This window comes from Pseudophryne corroboree, unplaced genomic scaffold, assembly GCF_028390025.1.
Source record: "Pseudophryne corroboree isolate aPseCor3 unplaced genomic scaffold, aPseCor3.hap2 scaffold_337, whole genome shotgun sequence".
NCBI lineage: Eukaryota > Metazoa > Chordata > Amphibia > Anura > Myobatrachidae > Pseudophryne > Pseudophryne corroboree.
Window position 1 is genome coordinate 27,682 of NW_026970004.1, and position 16,668 is coordinate 44,349.

General features: G+C 46.6%; 16 non-coding genes across 16 annotated transcripts; 4 read left to right on the forward strand and 12 right to left on the reverse strand.

Annotated features, from left to right (window-relative positions):
- Window positions 1-2,025: 2,025 nt before the first annotated feature.
- LOC135019817 (U1 spliceosomal RNA) lies at window positions 2,026-2,189 on the reverse strand. Its single transcript, XR_010217328.1, has one exon. It is a non-coding gene; the product is annotated as a U1 spliceosomal RNA (small nuclear RNA).
- A 144-nt stretch (window positions 2,190-2,333) lies between these two features.
- On the forward strand, window positions 2,334-2,449 carry LOC135019958 (U5 spliceosomal RNA). The gene has a single exon (XR_010217452.1). It is a non-coding gene; the product is annotated as a U5 spliceosomal RNA (small nuclear RNA).
- Window positions 2,450-2,719: 270 nt separating this feature from the next.
- Window positions 2,720-2,835, forward strand: LOC135019963 (U5 spliceosomal RNA). The gene has a single exon (XR_010217457.1). It is a non-coding gene; the product is annotated as a U5 spliceosomal RNA (small nuclear RNA).
- A 286-nt stretch (window positions 2,836-3,121) lies between these two features.
- LOC135019932 (U5 spliceosomal RNA) lies at window positions 3,122-3,237 on the forward strand. The gene has a single exon (XR_010217425.1). It is a non-coding gene; the product is annotated as a U5 spliceosomal RNA (small nuclear RNA).
- A 275-nt stretch (window positions 3,238-3,512) lies between these two features.
- LOC135019975 (U5 spliceosomal RNA) lies at window positions 3,513-3,628 on the forward strand. Its single transcript, XR_010217469.1, has one exon. It is a non-coding gene; the product is annotated as a U5 spliceosomal RNA (small nuclear RNA).
- A 6,588-nt stretch (window positions 3,629-10,216) lies between these two features.
- LOC135019673 (U1 spliceosomal RNA) lies at window positions 10,217-10,380 on the reverse strand. Its single transcript, XR_010217195.1, has one exon. It is a non-coding gene; the product is annotated as a U1 spliceosomal RNA (small nuclear RNA).
- A 671-nt stretch (window positions 10,381-11,051) lies between these two features.
- Window positions 11,052-11,214, reverse strand: LOC135019890 (U1 spliceosomal RNA). The gene has a single exon (XR_010217389.1). It is a non-coding gene; the product is annotated as a U1 spliceosomal RNA (small nuclear RNA).
- Window positions 11,215-11,366: 152 nt separating this feature from the next.
- Window positions 11,367-11,530, reverse strand: LOC135020011 (U1 spliceosomal RNA). Its single transcript, XR_010217504.1, has one exon. It is a non-coding gene; the product is annotated as a U1 spliceosomal RNA (small nuclear RNA).
- Window positions 11,531-12,201: 671 nt separating this feature from the next.
- LOC135019856 (U1 spliceosomal RNA) lies at window positions 12,202-12,364 on the reverse strand. Its single transcript, XR_010217361.1, has one exon. It is a non-coding gene; the product is annotated as a U1 spliceosomal RNA (small nuclear RNA).
- A 152-nt stretch (window positions 12,365-12,516) lies between these two features.
- On the reverse strand, window positions 12,517-12,680 carry LOC135019674 (U1 spliceosomal RNA). Its single transcript, XR_010217196.1, has one exon. It is a non-coding gene; the product is annotated as a U1 spliceosomal RNA (small nuclear RNA).
- Window positions 12,681-13,354: 674 nt separating this feature from the next.
- LOC135019831 (U1 spliceosomal RNA) lies at window positions 13,355-13,517 on the reverse strand. The gene has a single exon (XR_010217339.1). It is a non-coding gene; the product is annotated as a U1 spliceosomal RNA (small nuclear RNA).
- Window positions 13,518-13,669: 152 nt separating this feature from the next.
- On the reverse strand, window positions 13,670-13,833 carry LOC135019741 (U1 spliceosomal RNA). Its single transcript, XR_010217261.1, has one exon. It is a non-coding gene; the product is annotated as a U1 spliceosomal RNA (small nuclear RNA).
- Window positions 13,834-14,507: 674 nt separating this feature from the next.
- Window positions 14,508-14,670, reverse strand: LOC135019857 (U1 spliceosomal RNA). Its single transcript, XR_010217362.1, has one exon. It is a non-coding gene; the product is annotated as a U1 spliceosomal RNA (small nuclear RNA).
- Window positions 14,671-14,822: 152 nt separating this feature from the next.
- On the reverse strand, window positions 14,823-14,986 carry LOC135019675 (U1 spliceosomal RNA). Its single transcript, XR_010217197.1, has one exon. It is a non-coding gene; the product is annotated as a U1 spliceosomal RNA (small nuclear RNA).
- A 674-nt stretch (window positions 14,987-15,660) lies between these two features.
- On the reverse strand, window positions 15,661-15,823 carry LOC135019832 (U1 spliceosomal RNA). Its single transcript, XR_010217340.1, has one exon. It is a non-coding gene; the product is annotated as a U1 spliceosomal RNA (small nuclear RNA).
- Window positions 15,824-15,975: 152 nt separating this feature from the next.
- LOC135019742 (U1 spliceosomal RNA) lies at window positions 15,976-16,139 on the reverse strand. The gene has a single exon (XR_010217262.1). It is a non-coding gene; the product is annotated as a U1 spliceosomal RNA (small nuclear RNA).
- Between the last annotated feature and the right edge of the window lie 529 nt (window positions 16,140-16,668).

Here is a 16,668-nt window from a genome sequence, read left to right on the forward strand (position 1 = left end):
GGAGGGTCCGGTTTCATCCTAAGGTCAGTCACACACACACCACCCTTCCGGATCACGAGGCCGCTGATGAAGGGGAGCGTGGCCGTAGGGGGTGGACCGTGTGCGCACTGGCGTGGACACTGATAACTGGGCAGCCGCTCCACTAGCCACCAGGTACAGTTAAGGAGCACAGGTCTGGGGGTTTTTCTCCTATATTAACCCAATTTTGTACTGCCCGCAGCGCATTGTGATAGGTAATAGGGCCTGATTCAGGTTGGATTGCAATCACAATAAGCGATCCAACTGCAAAAATTGCTAAGAGCATACGCATGTGCCTGCATTTTCTGCGGCACCCCGCAGAGAATGCGATCGCCTCTGCCTGTCAATCGGGGCGGGGGGGGGATAGGTGGGTCAGCAACACTCCATTTCCAAGTCAGGGATGGAGCGGTGCGGGGGCAAGGCTTCAAAATGGGGTCTGCAACGGAGGAGACACAGGGGGCGTGGTCACAGCGGCTGTATGACATCACATTCAGCCGCTGTGATCACAAAAATGGTGGCGGCTTCCTGCGCGCACATACAGTCTGCACCAGCAGGAGGCTACACCATTTTTTATGATCACGCTGAACTGCAGTGCGACTGCAATTACAGCATGGTCAAGAAGGGAGGCGTCATGCTGGGTGGCCATGCCCTTTCACTGTGCAGGAGCCAGCACTGCTCACACACTAGTCCCCGGGTGCAGCCCCCAACCCCCGGGACACCCGGAGCAACAAAATGTAGATACAGGCCACCAGGCCACGCCCCTACCTATGAAACCATGCCTCCTTTTTACCATTGCGCTGCTTATCTGCGCGCACTGCATTACAATCTCCCTCGCCACCTCTCTGGGTGTCACCAGTGATAGTGACACCTCTGCCATGCTTGTAGCAGCTGGTCCTAAGATCTACGCCTCAAGCCCTGAGTGTTTGCCCTTGTGACTTGTTGATCATCATAGCGAAGCAGATGCTTACAGAAAACTGCAGGGGCTTAGATTGAAAATAAAAAAATTGATGGGTATAAGGTAGAGAGGAGCGGGTTCGGTTCTCCGAGAACCGAATTCCCCACGAACTCCACGTTGTTTACACTGGTCCGAGGCAGGCTCGGTTGTTCCCGCCTGACTCGGAAAACCTGAACAAGGGAAAATGTCATCATCCCGCTGTCGGATTCTCGCGAGATTCGGATTCCATATAAAGAGCTGCTTGTTGCCGCCATTTTTACTCGTGCTTTGAAGAGAGAGCGGAACGGACGTGGCTATGTTCTCTCAGTGGAAATCTCAATATCAGTGCTCAGTATCAGTGGTTACTTATTGCTGCTCAGTAATACTAGTAGTGTGTCTCTCCTGCTCAGTGTCAGTTCTCAGTAGTATCCTCATCAGTGCTCAGTGCTGCATTGTGGTGCTCAGCATACTACAGTACATTACTAATAGTCCAGTGCTGCATCTTGCTGCTCAGTGTCAGTTCTAGTATCCTCATCAGTGCTCACTATCACTGTTCATTGCATTTTGGTTTTCTGTATACTACAGTAACATAGTAATATAGTAACATATAGTAACATAGTTTTTGAGGTTGAATAGAGGCAAATTGCCCATCGTGTTCAACCTGTTTTAAGTTGTGATGATTCTACATACTTGCTGAATGTTTTATGACTAGTTAGCTACTATAACTCATGTTACCCCCGGATTAACCATGTTGATATTTTAAGTATTATAACCTTAGATAGCTTTTTCATTCAGAAATGTATCCATTCCTTTTTTAAATCCAATTACAGAGTCCGCCATTACCACCTTCCCTGGCAGGGAATTCCACATCCTGATTGCCCTAACAGTGAAGATCATAGTATCTCACCTGGCAGGTAAGTAGGAGTTGGGCTAGAGCTGTGGAGGATTGCTGCTCGGGCACCCCCTGTCAAGTGAAGGAGATCCAACTGAGGCAGCACAAGGGAACTCTCGAAAGAAGAACAAGGCTAGAGGAAGATCTGAGACAAAGAAATCTGACTTTTACCAGAGCTGACCAGAGGAAAGCACAAACACAGTCCCCCACTACCACAAATAATGCAGTCGAGTTTCCCACATTTGGGGAAATCACAGGGGTCAGCATACCCAGAATGCAATGAATGAACCTCACCCTGGGAGAACAATCTTCATGACCATGGTATCTCCTATGCAAAATAAGTATGATTTGGGATAGGGCTGGGGAGGGCCGCTGCTCAGGCACATCTCTGTCAAGTAAAGGAGATTCAACTGAGGCAGCACAAGGGAACTCTCATCTGGGGACAACAACTGCAGGGAGAACACATATTTTCAGATGAAAATCTTGGTCATGCTCTGGTTTCTCTTCAGAACGAACAAATCTTTCGCCTTTTACTAAAGATTTCCGTGGAGAGGAGCAAAACTGAGTTTTACCTCAATTTTTGCATGCCCCATCTTTTTGGATTTTCTTTTATCGGTTTAAAGATAGAATGAGTGTGCTTTAATGAAAGCTCATTTGCATAGAAATTACAGTAAATGTTTGTTTCTTTTCAAACAGAACTTTCTTGACCATGCTACTTGCTTGAAAGATCTGGGAGCACATGGAATACAGTACAAACCATGCTTATAGCAAGGAGAAGCCAGGTGAGAAATCTGCTTTCTTTCAAATTGGGCGCTCACTTTGATCTGAATGAGGACTGCTGGCATGGCACTCAGGCGACAGGTGGAATCTTGGTCATGCTCTGGTTTCTCTTCAGAATGAACAAATCTTTCGCCTTTTATTAAAGATTTCCGTGGAGAGGTGCAAAACTGAGTTTTATCTCAATTTTTGCATGCCCCATATTATTGGGGTTTCTTTTATCAGTTTAAAGACAGAACGAGTGTGCTTTCTTGTTGGCTTTAATGTAAGTTTATTTGTATAACAATGATAGTAAATGTCTGTTTCTTTTCAAACAGAACTTTCTTGACCATGCTACTTGCTTGAAAGATCTGGGAGCACATGGAAAAGAGTACAAACCATGCTTATAGCAAGGGGAAGCCTGGTGAGAAATCTGCTTTCTTTCTTTCAAATTGGGTGCTCACTTTGAGCTGAATGAGGACTGCTGGCATGGCACTCAGGCGACAGGTGGAATCTTGGTCATGCTCTGGTTTCTCTTCAGAACGAACAAATCTTTCGCCTTTTACTAAAGATTTCCGTGGAGAGGAGCAAAACTGAGTTTTAGCTCAAATTTTGCATGCCCCATCTTATTGGGGTTTTATTTTATCTGTTTAAAGATAGAACGAGTGTGCTTTAATGTAAGCTCATTTGCATAGAAATGACAGTAAATGTTTGTTTCTTTTCAAACAGAACTTTCTTGACTATACTAATTGCTTGAAAGATCTGGGAACACATGGAAAAGAGTACAAACCATGTTTATAGCTAGGGGAAGCCTGGTGAGAAATCTGCTTTCTTTCTTTCAAATTGGGTGCTCACTTTGAGCTCAATGAGAACTGCTGGCATGGCACTCAGGCGACAGGTGGAATCTTGGTCATGCTCTGGTTTCTCTTCAGAACTAACAAATATTTCGCCTTTTATTAAAGATTTCCGTGGAGAGGAGCAAAACTGAGTTTTATCTCAATTTTTGCATGCCCCATATTATTGGGGTTTCTTTTATCAGTTTAAAGACAGAACGAGTGTGCTTTCTTGTTAGCTTTAATGTAAGTTGCCATAGATGCAGTGAAACACATGTGTAGGGCACGGCGTGTCCGCGTGTATTTGACTCATGTGAAATGTTATAAAACAAAAATATATGATTATGATGTTAGCTGTTAGTCTCCACTAATAGGGAATAGAAGCTGAGCTATAAGAAAGGAATACACTAGATATGATGTCACTTAGCAATTACAATGTCTAAAGTGCATACAGATAGCTACTAATAACTCTTGATAAGAAAGTATATCAGTGTGGGTATATTTATATGATGGGATATTGGGACTAGTGAATATATATCACTCCTGCTGTCCAGATTGGCAATAACCAGACAATTATGATAAGAGTAGAGATGTCACATGGGCTGCTATAGATATTAATTTAATGCTGTATGTGTCATTTGTTACAAATGGATACATTTTCTATGAGTCAGCCTAGCAGCTGCATGTTCTAAAAGAACACTATCCTCACACAGAATCTGCTAACCTTGAGATAACTAAATGACAGTGTGTAACAGTCTCTTTACTATAAGACTGTTACAAAGTAATATATATATTTGAAGTCAGTCTAGCAGCTGTGTGTTCCAGCAGTTTATAAGACAAAGAAAATCTCCTATTGTGGAATCTAGACACATGGGACTGCTGGCCTGTGTCATACTATTTCTATGTAATACCAGTAACATGTATATAACTGTTACATAATTGTTACAAATGGATAAATCTTTGAGTCAGCCTAGCAGCTGCATGTCCTAACAGGACACCATAAATCCTTTACAGTGTAACAAATTGATTGGTAACACTTAAAGGCTGGAGAGCAGTTATATGCCTTACTAGCATACTCAATATACCACATTATTACACCAGTTACCACGATTATTGACAGCGCATTTGATATATTATATTACCCTCACACTGAGTCTGTTTACCTTTAGATAACTAAGTGACCGAATATGTAACAGTTTCTCTATCATAAGACTGTTACAAAGTGAGATAGATATATTTGGAAGTCAGTCAAACAGCTGTGTGTTTCAGCTGTTTATAAGAAAATTCCTCATTGTGGAATCTGGACCACTAAGGGTTATTATATATATAGCACATGGAATTGCCACATCTCCCTATATGATAATTTCATTACACTGTAACATAATAAGAATTAACTCTTTAACAGTGTAAATAGAGAGTAATGAATCTCTGACACATGGAATATATTATTTCTTAGATGAATTGGATAAACCATTATGACAGACACTTTGCTTCTTAATAAGAATTGAGGTGGCTATACCTCTAAGGAAAGCATTATTGCCTACGCCTAGATCAGATTAAATAAGATCTGGCTGAATATATGAAGGAAGGTTGCTATTTATATGAGAATTGGAATTGCTATATTCCTTAAGGCAACCCCACCGATTGATATATGTTGTCAATTAAGTATATCTGAACGGCTATATCTGGACCAGATTTAATAAGATCTGGCTGATTATATGAAGGAGGGCTGCTATTTATATTGGAATTGCCATATTCCTTAAGGCAACCGCACCTGTTGGTATATCTCGCCAATTAACTATATCTAAACAGCTAAATTAAAGCTATTCATCATTTTTTTAGTTTGGATATTAATAAATATGATCTTTCCATGATCCATAGAGATTTCCCTATCAAGTGATTCCTTATCCGATATAGAAAGCTATCCCCCTGTGGTATTGAATTTAGGAATATAGTCTTAGGGGACACAGAGAAATAAGTGATCCCCATCTACCTAAGCACCCCACAAATTGGAGGTTAGCTTACCGGTTATACTCAATCACCCCCACAAATTCGCCAATGGGGATGGCTTCCCGGGAGGTAACCCCTATTGAGTGAAGGGAGTATATAGGATACGACCCAGTGGTACCTGACGACATAGATACTAACAGCTATTTAATAACATTACGCTAGAAAGTGATTATTAGCAACATATATATCTATATAAACAACCCCGCCAGGGTTGTGCCTTCAAAAATAATCACACACGGACACGCTTTTTAAACCTTTTTTTCACATCTCTTTATTCTTCTTATGCACATGTATGTTAGTTCTGTGATTTTAACATTTATGTTTCACTGCAGTTTGGGATAATAATATTAATATTTATCCAATTTTAATACATACTTAATAAAGGTTATATTTTATGATTCATTCATTCTGTCCAGTGCGTCAACAGTGCAGATTTCTTCTTGTTTTTTCTCCCAAATTCTATAACAATGACAGTAAATGTTGTTTCTTTTCAAACAGAACTTTCTTGACCATGCTACTTGCTTGAAAGATCTGGGAGCACATGGAAAACAGTACAAACCATGCAGTATCACAAGAGCCTTTATTTGATCTTTCATGAAGATAGAGCAGAATTGAGGACACGTCAACAATTTCTGCCGAAGGTGGTTCATCTTTCCACATGGTGCCTTTGGCCACTGACACCTTCGTTGAGTCAAAGTCTCTGGCTGTGGTCAGAACTTTGAAAATTTATGTCACCAGAACGGTTCAGATTAGGAAAACAGAGGCTCTGTTTGTCCTGTATGCTCCCAACAGGATTGGGTGTCCTGCTTCCATGTAGACCATTATGCGCTGGATCTGTGGTAAGATTCAGCATGCTCATTCCATGGCAGGATTGCCATTACTGAATTAGGTGAAGACCCATTCTACTAGAAAGGTGGGTTCATCCTGGGCAGCTGGTCGGGGAGTCTCGGCATTGCAACTTTGCCGAGCAGCTATTTAGTAAACACTTTTGCTAAGTTTTACAAGTTTGATACCTTGGCTGATGATAACCTCAAGTTGGGTCATTCGGTGCTGCAGAGTCGTACGCACTCTCCCACCCGTTCAAGAGCTTTGGTATAACCCCATGGTTCTTAATGTGACCCCAGCATCCTCTAGGTCGTATGAGAAAATAGGATTTTAATACCTACTGGTAAATCCTTTTCTCTTAGTCCGTAGAGGATGCTGGGCACCCGTCCCAGTCCATACTGTGTCTGCAGTTATTACTTGTGGTTATACACATGTTATGTTATGGTTCTGGTCAGCTTTTTGCTGCAATTGTTCATGCCGTTGGCTTGTGTTCTGTTGAATGCCACGTTCTGCGGCATGCTTAAGGTGTGAGCTGGTAAGATGCTCACCTTAGTTTAACAATAAATCCTTTCCTCGAAATGTCCGTCTCCCTGGGCACAGTTCCTATAACTGGAGTCTGGAGGAGGGGCATAGAGGGAGGAGCCAGTTCACACCCTTTGAAAGTCTTAAAGTGCCCATGTCTCTTGCGGATCCCGTCTATACCCCATGGTTCTTAATGTGACCCCAGCATCCTCTACGGACTAAGAGAAAAGGATGCCCTTGCGCACTATCCTGACTTCTCCTCCCGTCTGCTTACTTTGTGCCTTCCAACGCACAATGCGAACTACAGGTGGTGCTGCAGGGCCCACACCCTTTTACTTGCCTTACAGAACAGCTCTGGAGCTGTTACAGTGCCCAGCTGCTGCAAGAAATCAGCTTGAATGCTTCAGGGGATGGGGCATGGCCAACATGAGCCCCACACCAAAGGAGGGTGGGGGTGTTTAATGCGAACTAGGGGTCATCCAAGCACCGCAAAAGGCCGCCATGCCCTGCATGCCCCTTTTCTCTTTTCATATGCAGATGAGGGTTCCAGCCAACTTTGGCCCACATCTTGGATGACATCACCGTATGCAAATCCGTCTTCTGCAGACCTTCCCCGAGGAATGCTTGTACTAGTTGTTGCATATGGTTTGATATTTGATGGTGCTTCAATATTAGGCAGCCTTCCACCCTCCCATGTTCATCTGAACAGATGTGGTCTCCCTGCAGTTGGTGTCCCCAGACGAGAGTTCCCTTGTGCGTCCTCAGTTGAATCTCCTCCCCAGCCCTATCCCAACTCATACTTATTTTGCATATGAGATCTCTTGATCATGAAGATTGTTCTCACAGGGTGAGGTTCATCCATTATATTTTAAAATAGGAAGGTACAAATTACATATTTGAATTGCATCTATGTGCTGGATTCAAATGTCCCCCCCCCCCCTTCCTTTCTCAATTGTGCCCGTCAGCAGCTATTCTAAGGTTGCTGCCAATGGGTGTGACACATTAATTTCTTCTGTGGGGTACACTGGACTCCACAAGGATTCACATTGGGGTGTAGAGTAGGATCTTGATCTGAGGCACCAACCGGCTCAAAGCTTTTGACTGTTCCCAAGATGCTCAGCGCATCCTCCTCTATAACCCCGCTTCCATGAACAGGGAGCTCAGTTTGTAGTTGGTGCCTTCAGTAGCAGGCCACTTAACAGGGGCCTGCCTCAGGCAGCCTATTCTTAGCTATTAATTTTGACAAGAAAAGAAGAACTTGTTTTATGAGAATCTACAAGGGCTGCAGCAGGCTAGGTCTAACAGACATCTTTACTGCAGCTTCATCACTCCCAGCGGCGCTGTATACTCCCGTGCCCTGGTTGCTGGGTCACTGCAGCGGAGGCTCCAGTTTCTTCCTAAGGTCAGTCACACACACACCGCCCTTCTGGATCACGAGGCCGCTGATGAAGGGGAGCGTGGCCGTAGGGGGTGGACCGTGTGCGCACTGGCGTGGACACTGATTACTGGGCAGCCGCTCCACTAGCCACCAGGTACAGTTAAGGAGCACAGGTCTGGGAGTTTTACTCCTATATTAACCCAATTTTGTACTGCCCGCAGCGCATTGTGATAGGTAATAGGGCCTGATTCAGGTTGGAATGCAATCACAATAAGCGATCCAACTGCAAAATTTGCTAACAGCATACGCATGTGCCTGCATTTTCTGCGGCACCCCGCAGAGAATGCGATCGCCTCTGCCTGTCAATCGGGGCGGGGGGGGAGAGGGGGGTCAGCAACACTCCATTTCCAAGTCAGGGATGGAGCGGTGCGGGGGCAAGGCTTCAAAATGGGGTCTGCAACGGAGGAGACACAGGGGGCGTGGTCACAGCGGCTGTATGACATCACATTCAGCCGCTGTGATCACAAAAATGGTGGCGGCTTCCTGCGCGCACATACAGTCTGCACCAGCAGGAGGCTACACCATTTTTTATGATCACGCTGAACTGCAGTGCGACTGCAATTACAGCATGGTCAAGAATGGAGGCGTCATGCTGGGTGGCCATGCCCTGTCACTGTGCAGGAGCCAGCACCGCACACACACTAGTCCCCGGGTGCAGCCCCCAACCCCCGGGACACCCGGAGCAACAAAATGTAGATTCAGGCCACCAGGCCACGCCCCTACCTATGAAACCATGCCTCCTTTTTACCATTGCACTGCTTATCTGCGCGCACTGCATTACAATCTCCCTCGCCACCTCTCTGGGTGTCACCAGTGATAGTGACACCTCTGCCATGCTTGTAGCAGCTGGTCCTAAGATCTACGCCTCAAGCCCTGAGTGTTTGCCCTTGTGACTTGTTGATCATCATAGCGAAGCAGATGCTTACAGAAAACTGCAGGGGCTTAGATTGAAAATAAAAAAATTGATGGGTATAAGGTAGAGAGGAGCGGGTTCGGTTCTCCGAGAACCGAATTCCCGACGAACTCCACGTGGTTTACACTGGTCCGAGGCAGGCTCGGTTGTTCCCGCCTGACTCGGAAAACCTGAACAAGGGAAAATGTCATCATCCCGCTGTCGGATTCTCGCGAGATTCGGATTCCATATAAAGAGCTGCGCGTTGCCGCCATTTTTACTCGTGCATTGAAGAGAGAGCGGAGAGGACGTGGCTATGTTCTCTCAGTGGAAATCTCAATATCAGTGCTCAGTATCAGTGGTTACTTATTGCTGCTCAGTAATACTAGTAGTGTGTCTCTCCTGCTCAGTGTCAGTTCTCAGTAGTATCCTCATCAGTGCTCAGTATCACTGCTCATTGTCTTGTGCTGCATTGTGGTGCTCAGCATACTACAGTACATTACTAATAGTCCAGTGCTGCATCTTGCTGCTCAGTGTCAGTTCTAGTATCCTCATCAGTGCTCACTATCACTGCTCATTACATTGTGGTGTTCTGTATACTACAGTAACATAGTAATATAGTAACATATAGTAACATAGTTTTTGAGGTTGAATAGAGGCAAATTGCCCATCGTGTTCAACCTGTTTTAAGTTGTGATGATTCTACATACTTGCTGAATAATGTTTTATGACTAGTTAGCTACTATAACTCATGTTACCCCCGGATTAACCATGTTGATATTTTAAGTATTATAACCTTGGATAGCTTTTTCATTCAGAAATGTATCCATTCCTTTTTTAAATCCAATTACAGAGTCCGCCATTACCACCTTCCCTGGCAGGGAATTCCACATCCTGATTGCCCTAACAGTGAAGATCATAGTATCTCACCTGGCAGGTAAGTAGGAGTTGGGCTAGAGCTGTGGAGGATTGCTGCTCGGGCACCCCCTGTCAAGTGAAGGAGATCCAACTGAGGCAGCACAAGGGAACTCTCGAAAGAAGAACAAGGCTAGAGGAAGATCTGAGACAAAGAAATCTGACTTTTACCAGAGCTGACCAGAGGAAAGCACAAACGCAGTCCCCCACTACTACAAATAATGCAGTCGAGTTTCCCACATTTGGGGAAATCACAGGGGTCAGCATACCCAGAGTGCAATGAATGAACCTCACCCTGGGAGAAGAATCTTCATGACCATGGTATCTCCTATGCAAAATAAGTATGATTTGGGATAGGGCTGGGGAGGGCCGCTGCTCAGGCACATCTCTGTCAAGTAAAGGAGATTCAACTGAGGCAACACAAGGGAACTCTCATCTGGGGACAACAACTGCAGGGAGAACACATATTTTCAGATGAACATGGGAGGGCAGAAGGCTGCCTAATACTGAAGCACCCCCAAACAACAAATCAAATGCAACTACTAGTGCAAGCATTCCTGGGGGAAGGCCTGCAGCAGATGGATTTGCATATGGTGATGTCATCCAAGCAGTGGGTCAAAGTTGGCTTCAACCCTCGTCTGCATATGAAAATAAAAAAGGGGTGTGCAGGGCATGGCGGCCTTTTGCGGCGCTTGGATGACCCCTAGTTCGCATTAAACACCTCCACCTTCCTTCGGTGTGGGGCTCATGTTGGCTATGCCCCAGCCCCTGAAGCATTCAAGCTGATTTCTTGCAGCAGCTGGGCACTGTAACAGCTCCAGAGCTGCTCTGTAAAGCAAGTAAAAGGGTGTGGGCCCTGCAGCACTACCTGTAGTTTGCATTGTGCGTTGGAAGGCACAAAGTAAGCAGACGGGAGAAGTCAGGATAGTGCACAAGGGCATAGAAGGGAGCGGCTCAAGAAAAGAGAAGTGGAAACAGACAGCAAACTAGGCTGGAGAGAGACCTGAGACAAAGAGATCTGAATTATACGAGAGCCGACCAGAGGAAACACAAATTATGTAATCAAGTGTCCCACATTTGGGGAAATCGTAGGAGCAGCACACCCAGAGTGCATTGGGTGAGCCTTGCCCTGGGAGAAGCACCTTCCTGATCATAGTATCTCACCTGGCAGGTAAGTAGGAGTTGGGCTAGAGCTGGGGAGGGTCGCTGTTCGGGCACCCCCCTGTCAAGTGAAGGAGATCCAACTGAGGCAGCACAAGGAAACTCTCGAAAAAAGTACAAGGCTAGAGGAAGATCTGAGACAAAGAAATCTGACTTTTACCAGAGCTGACCAGAGGAAAGCACAAACACAGTCCCCCACTACCACAAATAATGCAGTCGAGTTTCCCACATTTGGGGAAATCACAGGAGTCAGCATACCCAGAATGCAATGAATGAACTTCACCCTGGGAGAACAATCTTCATGACAATTGTATCTCCTATGCAAAATAAGTATGATTTGGGATAGGGCTGGGGAGGGCCGCTGCTCAGGCACATCTCTGTCAAGTAAAGGAGATTCAACTGAGGCAGCACAAGGGAACTCTCATCTGGGGACAACAACTGCAGGGAGAACACATATTTTCAGATGAACATGGGAGAGCAGAAGGCTGCCTAATACTGAAGCACCCCCAAACAACAAACCAAATGCAACAACTAGTACAAGCATTCCTGGGAAAAGGTCTGCAGAAGACGGATTTGCATACGGTGATGTCATCCAAGCAGTGGGCCAAAGTTGGCTGGAACCCTCATCTGCATATGAAAAGAGAAAAGGGGTATGCAGGGCATGGCGGCCTTTTGCGGCGCTTGGATGACCCTTAGTTAGCATTAAACACCTCCACCCTCCGTCGGTGTGGGGCTCATGTTGGCTATGCCCCAGCCCCTGAAGCATTCAAGCTGATTTCTTGCAGCAGCTGGGCACTGTAACAGCTCCAGAGCTGCTCTGTAAGGCAAGTAAAAGGGTGTTGGCCCTGCAGCACTACCTGTAGTTTGCATTGTGCGTTGGAAGGCACAAAGTAAGCAGACAGGTGAAGTCAGGAGAGTGCACAAGGGCATAGAAGGCAGCGGCTCAAGAAAAGAGAAGTGGAAACAGACAGCAAACTAGGCTGGAGAGAGACCTGAGACAAAGAGATCTGAATTATACGAGAGCCGACCAGGGGAAACACAAATTATGCAGTCAAGTTTCCCACATTTGGGGAAATCACAGGAGCAGCACACCCAGAGTGCAATGGGTGAGCCTTGCCCTGGGAGAAGCACCTTCATGATCATAGTATCTCACCTGGCAGGTATGTAGGAGTTGGGCTAGAGCTGGGGAGGGTCGCTGCTTCGGTACCCCCCTGTCAAGTGAAGGAGATCAAACTGAGGCAGCACAATGGAACTCTCGAAAGAAGAACAAGGCTAGAGGAAGATCTGAGACAAAGAAATCTGACTTTTACCAGAGCTGACCAGAGGAAAACACAAACACAGTCCCCCACTACCACAAATAATGCAGTTGAGTTTCCCACATTTGGGGAAATCACAGGGGTCAGCATACCCAGAATGCAATGAATGAACCTCACCCTGGGAGAACAATCTTTATGACCATGGTATCTCCTATGCAAAATAAGTATGATTTGGGATAGGGCTGGGGAGGGCCGCTGCTCAGGCACATCTCTGTCAAGTAAAGGAGATTCAACTGAGGCAGCACAAGGGAACTCTCATCTGGGGACAACAACTGCAGGGAGAACACATATTTTCAGATGAACATGGGAGAGCAGAAGGCTGCCTAATACTGAAGCACCCCCAAACAACAAACCAAATGCAACAACTAGTGCAAGCATTCCTGGGGGAAGGCCTGCAGCAGATAGATTTGCATATGGTGATGTCATCCAAGCAGTGGGTCAAAGTTGGCTTCAACCCTCGTCTGCATATGAAAAGAGAAAAGGGGCGTGCAGGGCATGGTGGCCTTTTGCGGCACTTGGCTGACCCCTAGTTTGCATTAAACACCTCCACCCTCCTTCGGTGTGGGGCTCATGTTGGCTATGCCCCAGCCCCTGAAGCATTCAAGCTGATTTCTTGCAGCAGCTGGGCACTGTAACAGCTCCAGAGCTGCTCTGTAAGGCAAGTAAAAGGGTGTGGGCCCTGCAGCACTACCTGTAGTTCGCATTGTGCGTTGGAAGGCACAAAGTAAGCAGAAAGGAGGAGAAGTCAGGATAGTGCGCAAGGGCATAGAAGGGAGCGGCTCAAGAAAAGAGAAGTGGAAACAGACAGCAAACTAGGCTGGAGAGAGACCTGAGACAAAGATATCTGAATTATACGAGACCTGACCAGGGGAAACACAAATTATGCAGTCAAGTTTCCCACATTTGGGGAAATCGCAGGAGCAGCACACCCAGAGTGCAATGGGTGAGCCTTGCCCTTGGAGAAGCACCTTCATGATCATAGTATCTCACCTGGCAGGTAAGTAGGAGTTGGGCTAGAGCTGGGGAGGGTCGCTGCTCGGGCACCCCCCTGTCAAGTGAAGGAGATCCAACTGAGGCAGCACAAAGGAACTCTCGAAAGAAGAACAAGGCTAGAGGAAGATCTGAGACAAAGAAATCTGACTTTAACCAGAGCTGACCAGAGGAAAGCACAAACACAGTCCACCACTACCACAAATAATGCAGTCGAGTTTCCCACATTTGGGGAAATCACAGGGTTCAGCATACCCAGAGTGCAATGAATGAACCGCACCCTGGGAGAACAATCTTCATAACAATGGTATCTCCTATGCAAAATAAGTATGATTTGGGATATGGCTGCGGAGGGCCGCTGCTCAGGCACATCTCTGTCAAGTAAAGGAGATTCAACTGAGGCAGCACAAGGGAACTCTCATCTGGGGACAACAACTGCAGGGAGAACACATATTTTCAGATGAACATGGGAGGGCAGAAGGCTGCCTAATACTGAAGCACCCCCAAACAACAAACCAAATGCAACAACTAGTGCAAGCATTCCTGGGGGAAGGCCTGCAGCAAATAGATTTGCATATGGTGATGTCATCCAAGCAGTGGGTCAAAGTTGGCTTCAACCCTCGTCTGCATATGAAAAGAGAAAAGGGGCGTGCAGGGCATGGTGGCCTTTTGCAGCACTTGGCTGACCCCTAGTTTGCATTAAACACCTCCACCCTCCTTCGGTGTGGGGCTCATGTTGGCTATGCCCCAGCCCCTGAAGCATTCAAGCTGATTTCTTGCAGCAGCTGGGCACTGTAACAGCTCCAGAGCTGCTCTGTAAGGCAAGTAAAAGGGTGTGGGCCCTGCAGCACTACCTGTAGTTCGCATTGTGCGTTGGAAGGCACAAAGTAAGCAGAAAGGAGGAGAAGTCAGGATAGTGCGCAAGGGCATAGAAGGGAGCGGCTCAAGAAAAGAGAAGTGGAAACAGACAGCAAACTAGGCAGGAGAGAGACCTGAGACAAAGAGATCTGAATTATACGAGAGCCGACCAGGGGAAACACAAATTATGCAGTCAAGTTTCCCACATTTGGGGAAATCACAGGAGCAGCACACCCAGAGTGCAATGGGTGAGCCTTGCCCTGGGAGAAGCACCTTCATGATCATAGTATCTCACCTGGCAGGTATGTAGGAGTTGGGCTAGAGCTGGGGAGGGTCGCTGCTCGGGTACCCCCCTGTCAAGTGAAGGAGATCAAACTGAGGCAGCACAATGGAACTCTCGAAAGAAGAACAAGGCTAGAGGAAGATCTGAGACAAAGAAATCTGACTTTTACCAGAGCTGACCAGAGGAAAACACAAACACAGTCCCCCACTACCACAAATAATGCAGTTGAGTTTCCCACATTTGGGGAAATCACAGGGGTCAGCATACCCAGAATGCAATGAATGAACCTCACCCTGGGAGAACAATCTTTATGACCATGGTATCTCCTATGCAAAATAAGTATGATTTGGGATAGGGCTGGGGAGGGCCGCTGCTCAGGCACATCTCTGTCAAGTAAAGGAGATTCAACTGAGGCAGCACAAGGGAACTCTCATCTGGGGACAACAACTGCAGGGAGAACACATATTTTCAGATGAACATGGGAGAGCAGAAGGCTGCCTAATACTGAAGCACCCCCAAACAACAAACCAAATGCAACAACTAGTGCAAGCATTCCTGGGGGAAGGCCTGCAGCAGATAGATTTGCATATGGTGATGTCATCCAAGCAGTGGGTCAAAGTTGGCTTCAACCCTCGTCTGCATATGAAAAGAGAAAAGGGGCGTGCAGGGCATGGTGGCCTTTTGCGGCACTTGGCTGACCCCTAGTTTGCATTAAACACCTCCACCCTCCTTCGGTGTGGGGCTCATGTTGGCTATGCCCCAGCCCCTGAAGCATTCAAGCTGATTTCTTGCAGCAGCTGGGCACTGTAACAGCTCCAGAGCTGCTCTGTAAGGCAAGTAAAAGGGTGTGGGCCCTGCAGCACTACCTGTAGTTCGCATTGTGCGTTGGAAGGCACAAAGTAAGCAGAAAGGAGGAGAAGTCAGGATAGTGCGCAAGGGCATAGAAGGGAGCGGCTCAAGAAAAGAGAAGTGGAAACAGACAGCAAACTAGGCTGGAGAGAGACCTGAGACAAAGATATCTGAATTATACGAGACCTGACCAGGGGAAACACAAATTATGCAGTCAAGTTTCCCACATTTGGGGAAATCGCAGGAGCAGCACACCCAGAGTGCAATGGGTGAGCCTTGCCCTTGGAGAAGCACCTTCATGATCATAGTATCTCACCTGGCAGGTAAGTAGGAGTTGGGCTAGAGCTGGGGAGGGTCGCTGCTCGGGCACCCCCCTGTCAAGTGAAGGAGATCCAACTGAGGCAGCACAAAGGAACTCTCGAAAGAAGAACAAGGCTAGAGGAAGATCTGAGACAAAGAAATCTGACTTTAACCAGAGCTGACCAGAGGAAAGCACAAACACAGTCCACCACTACCACAAATAATGCAGTCGAGTTTCCCACATTTGGGGAAATCACAGGGTTCAGCATACCCAGAGTGCAATGAATGAACCGCACCCTGGGAGAACAATCTTCATAACAATGGTATCTCCTATGCAAAATAAGTATGATTTGGGATATGGCTGCGGAGGGCCGCTGCTCAGGCACATCTCTGTCAAGTAAAGGAGATTCAACTGAGGCAGCACAAGGGAACTCTCATCTGGGGACAACAACTGCAGGGAGAACACATATTTTCAGATGAACATGGGAGGGCAGAAGGCTGCCTAATACTGAAGCACCCCCAAACAACAAACCAAATGCAACAACTAGTGCAAGCATTCCTGGGGGAAGGCCTGCAGCAAATAGATTTGCATATGGTGATGTCATCCAAGCAGTGGGTCAAAGTTGGCTTCAACCCTCGTCTGCATATGAAAAGAGAAAAGGGGCGTGCAGGGCATGGTGGCCTTTTGCAGCACTTGGCTGACCCCTAGTTTGCATTAAACACCTCCACCCTCCTTCGGTGTGGGGCTCATGTTGGCTATGCCCCAGCCCCTGAAGCATTCAAGCTGATTTCTTGCAGCAGCTGGGCACTGTAACAGCTCCAGAGCTGCTCTGTAAGGCAAGTAAAAGGGTGTGGGCCCTGCAGCACTACCTGTAG